The following is a 5,442-nucleotide window of genomic DNA, read 5'->3' as shown; positions in this document are numbered from 1 at the left end:
TTATTCCTAGATTTTGGCCTTTCAAGGGAATTTTTCCTAGCCACCGTGCTTCTACACCTGCATTGCTTGCTGTTTGGGGTTTTAGGCTGGGTTTTTGTACAGCACTTTGAGATATCAGCTGATGTACGAAGGGCTATATAAATAAATTTGATATCTGTTCCGCCCGCTAGGGACATTTTCCTTTATGATGTAATTTGTAATCAAGGTATGATTCATTATTTGTATATGTAATTCTGTGTGATTAGTTAGGTATTTAGTAAATAAATAATTAAACACAATTTTGTATTGCTGATTCAACTTGTTAGCCAGGGTTCGTGAAGATAACCAAGAATTTACAACTTTCAGATGAGACTGAATTAAGGTGACGATTAATATTGACAGCTATTGATGTAAAATATTACTAGGTCTTTAAGAGTTTATTCAGAAGATAACAGCTATATAAATATTAGATACTAGTTAATTACATTTACATGATTAGCTCAATCAGGTAATATTAATTACGGAGAAAGGATTTTATAGAACAGCATGTCATATCACTTAATCCGCCAAAGACACGACATACACATTCACCCAAGGTAGAGTCAACATACCAATTCTACACTACCCTGCATTCCCCCACGCCAGCTACTTTTTTAAATTGGCTACTTCACATTTTTTGTGAACACTGATTCCCATCATATACCAACAAGCCTTTGACCGACTACCTTGTGGTGTAAACTGGGTGGCCACGTGGAAAGCTGACCACAAACCCAGGATGCTCCACTTTCACTGGTTTCCTGGTCATGTGACGGGCCACCGCACAGTTCAGTCAAATCGAACCCACTCGGTCTTTGACCAGCTGATTGGCTGAGCAATGAATATGAGTATGACACATATAACTGTAATAAATCAATCAATCAAGGAACCATGAGCGGGTGCACTGGTGGACTTACCATCAGGCAGAAGAGACGATTGCCTCAGGCCTCACATTATCCAGGGGCCTCATGAGATAAAAAATAAATAGAAGTATGCTCCACTCAAGGCATAATAATAAATCAAAAAAAATTCCCCTTCAATATCTGTCTGTTTAAACAAGATAGATTTTTTGCTGTTGTTGCTTGGGCTGCGTCTCTATCCACCGCATCCACCGATATCACCCTTCCTCATCTGCGGTGGAATGGTGGCATAGCTACAGATATCACCCTTCCTCATCTGCGGTGGAATGGTGGCATAGCTACAGATATCACCCTTCCTCATCCACGGTGGAATGGTGGCATAGCTACAGATATCACCCTTCCTCATCCGTGGTGGAATGGTGGCATAGCTACAGATATCACCCTTCCTCATCCGCGGTGGAATGGTGGCATAGCTACAGATATCACCCTTCCTCATCCGCGGTGGAATGGTGGCATAGCTACAGATATCACCCTTCCTCATCTGCGGTGGAATGGTGGCATAGCTACAGATATCACCCTTCCTCATCTGCGGTGGAATAGTGGCATCGCTACAGGTATCACCCTTCCTCATCTGCGGTGGAATGGTGGCATCGCTACAGATATCACCCTTCCTCATCTGCGGTGGAATGGAGGCATCGCTACAGATATCACCCTTCCTCATCTGCGGTGGAATGGTGGCATCGCTACAGGTATCACCCTTCCTCATCTGCGGTGGAATGGTGGCATCGCTACAGCGGTGTTTGTCAGACCAGGAGACGTCTCAAAACTGCATCTTTTCACAAAAATGTCTGTAGCGTCCGAACAGTTTGGAGAGATGAGACTCTTGTGAACATAATGGTGTTCTCCGTTTTTTTCTCTACGACCCCCACAAGACTCGTCTGAAGATAACCCTGTACCGGGACAAAAAATGAATGGAGGTGAATAGGGCATTTCCACATCAAAGGTATACAGGCAATTCCACGTTTCTTTCCAACCTGAGCTTTCTTACACTATATATATATATATATATATATATATATATATATATATATATATATATATATATATACAAAAGTATGTGAACACCCCTTCAAATTAGTGGAATCGGCTATTTCAGTCACACCCATTGCTGACAGGTGTATAAAACCGAGCACACATTCATGCCATCTCCATACACAAACATTGGCAGTAGAATGGTCTTACTGAAGAGCTCAATGACTTTCAACGTGACACCTTCATAGGATGCCACCTTTCCAGCAAGTCTGTTTGTCAAATTTCTGCCCTGCTAGAGCTTCTCCGGTCAACTGTAAATGCTGTTATTGTGAAGTGGAAACGAAGAGGAGCAACAACAGCTCAGCCGCGAATTGGTAGGCCACACAAGCTCCCAGAATGGGGCAGCCTTGTGCTGAAGTGCATAGTCCTCGGTTGCAACACTCACTACTGAGTTCCAAACAGCCAACGGAAGCAACGTCAGCACAAAAACTGTTCGTCGGGAACTAAGATCACCATGCGCAATACCAAGGGTCGGCTCGAGTGATGTAAAGTTCGCCATTGGACTCCATTGGACTCTGGAACAGTGGAAACGCATTCTCTGGAGTGATGAATCACACTTCACTATCAGAAAGTCCAACGGACAAATCTGAGTTTGGCGGGTGCCAGGAAAACGCTGCCTGCCTGAATGCATAGTGCCAACTGTAAAGTTTGGTGTAGGAGGTCCACTGTCTCCCATCGGCAATATTTTGATTGGATTCTACGTTTCAAGAACCCTCCCCCACATGCCTGTTGGTGCTACTTGTTATATTTGTCACTGTTTTCAAACCAAGAAGGACACATTTTGCAGTGTGGTTCCTGGAGGAAAATATTAATTCTGTTTGTCAGAAATGTGCTCTATACACAAAATCGACATACATCAACATATTTTGATGGTGTTTTAATCTGTTATTTCCCAGCCATCCTCACCATAGACTGTAAAAATAATCGTAATGCACTGTTGCACCTATGACAGTAATCTAGTGTGCACAATTTGAGCTCCGCCCAAGCAAGGCATTTGATCGGTTTGACATGTAGCAAGGCATCACTGATCCCCACACCGATGTAGCTATTTTTCTGTCATGAACTTCCCCACGCTTACTCGTATTAGGGAAGTCTGGTTCTCGACGAGGCTAGCTTAGTAGAAACAAATCCCCGGGGCACTTAAGTAAAAAGACAGGTGCTGATGATAATATTGCCATTGTTGCTGAGACAGAGTCAGAGGACATGTATGTGTTGCCCATGTATCTGATGCTGTCTGGACAAAAAAGAGTATGGCATGTCATAATTTTTTGGGGCCAGACAGCATCAGATAAATGGGCTACATACACTGAGTGTACAAAACATTAAGAACACCTTCTTAATATTGAGTTGACTCCCGATGCTTCCCACAGTTTTGTCAAGTTGGCTGAATGTCCATCGGGTGGTAGACCATTCTTGATACGCGAGGGAAAATGTTGAGCGTAAAAAAAACAGCAACGTTGCATTTATTGACACAAACCGGTGTGCCTGGCACCTAACTACCTTACCCCCGTTCAAAGTCACTTAAATGTTTTTTCTTGCCCATTCACCCTCTTAATGGCACATACATCCATTTCTCAATTGTCTCAAGGCTTAAAAATCCTTCTTTAACCTGTCTCCTCCCCTCCACCTACACTGATTGAAGTGGATTTAACAAGTGACATCAATAAGGCATTATTGCTTTCACCTGGATTCACCTGGTCAGTCCATGTCATGGAAAGAGCAGGTGTTCTTAATGTTTTGTACACTCAGTGTATAGTAAGACAGAGGGGCGCTGTTTCGCTCACTCGGATGCTTTGTTCGGTGAGATATTTTCAGCCAATTGCGAATTAAAGAAAATTTGGCAGGATGCTGGAATTATTTTGGATGAACGTGTGAAGGTAACCTACTTTTTGAAGTGATTTGTTTGGCAATCAGATGAAAACATCTTGACTAGTTGTGTTCATGGCACATTAAAAGGTCATTCATTTTGCAGATTATTATGTCTTTACTATAAATTATGTCTTTACTATAAAACCCATGAAAAAATGTGTTTGCATGCGTTTGGGGCCTTCAAACCACTAAGTCTGCCCTCGGGCGGGTGGTTGAGAGAGAAATCGCTAATGAAATGACATGTTGTTGGAACCTGGATCGTGTTCATCAGGGCACACCATAGCAAAAGGTTTTGCAACAGTAAACTAGAACTCCCCATTTCACTCTGCTTCATACTTTATTCTTCAGTTTCCTGCCTTGAGAACATGACCCTTGTGTAGCTGCTAGTTCCTGGCTCCTTCGTGGTTTTTGCTTGCATTGTTCCCCACAATTGTAATAAAGTACATAATACATTTTATTCGTAACTGACTATATGCAGATTGTTCTGGGACACTCATTCAAACAAGACCACAGTGTTGCCAGGTTCATGATTCTCACGTACGTTAGGGATGCTCTTTCTTTGGGCATCTGGCAGACTATTATTCTTTATGGTGTTTGAAAATACAATTTGAGAAAGTGGCGAGTGGAAATAATTAATTGTATGCAGAGCAAGTGTTGGCAACAAAGTAGATTATTATTCCAATAGCTTTAGGGTTACCTTAGGGTAGGTTTAGATTAACAATTAGGGGAGGCTAAGTGTGTATTTTAGAGTTATTCCATCTGTACTGCAATGTCATTTCCCCCTTCTCGTCATTAGACAGTTTATGGGATTGAAATTGCATAGTTTGGCCATTCTCATTCCAATGATATTCAATGACAATGTCTTGGAGAGGAGAAACTGCGGGGTATGTCAGTTTTAATATTGTTAACAACTGATAAAACACAAACATTCTGAGTAAACACGCAGTGTGGTTTTCGTTTAGCTGCAATCGAGTTGGGGCCTTCCGTCTTCCCCCACCCTTCCGATAGATTATCAGAAGGACATGACATCCCCACAGCCCAGTTTGGACACACCTACTCATTCAAGGATTTTTCTTTATTGTTACTATTTTCTACATTGTAGAATAATAGTGAAGATGTCAAAACTATGAAATAACACATATGGAAACATGTAGTACCCCAAAAAAGAGCTACCGCAAATCAAAATAGATTTTAGATTCTTCAAAGTAGCCACCCTTTGCCATGTTGACAGCTTTTCCAACAGTCTTGAAGGAGTTCCCACATGTGCTAAGCACTTGTTGGATGCTTTTCCTTCACTCTGCGGTCCAACTCATCCCAAACCATCTCAATTGGTTTGAGGTCAGGTGATTATTGAGGCCAGCGGTTGGATCCAAAAATCTCAGACCAAAGAACTGATTTTCACCAGCACAATGTCCAGTGCTCGTGTTTCTTGGACCAAGCAATTCGACCATGAAAGCCTGATTCATGCAGTCTCCTCTGAACAGTTGATGTTGAGATGTGTTTGTTACTTGAACTCTGTGAAGCATTTATTTGGGCTGCAATTTCTGAGGCTGGTAACTCTAATGAACTTGTCTTCTGCAGCAGAGGTAACTCTGGGTCTTCCTTT

Source organism: Oncorhynchus masou, chromosome 18 (assembly GCF_036934945.1).
Source record: "Oncorhynchus masou masou isolate Uvic2021 chromosome 18, UVic_Omas_1.1, whole genome shotgun sequence".
Lineage (NCBI taxonomy): Eukaryota > Metazoa > Chordata > Actinopteri > Salmoniformes > Salmonidae > Oncorhynchus > Oncorhynchus masou.
Note: the sequence above shows the minus strand (reverse complement) of the source record.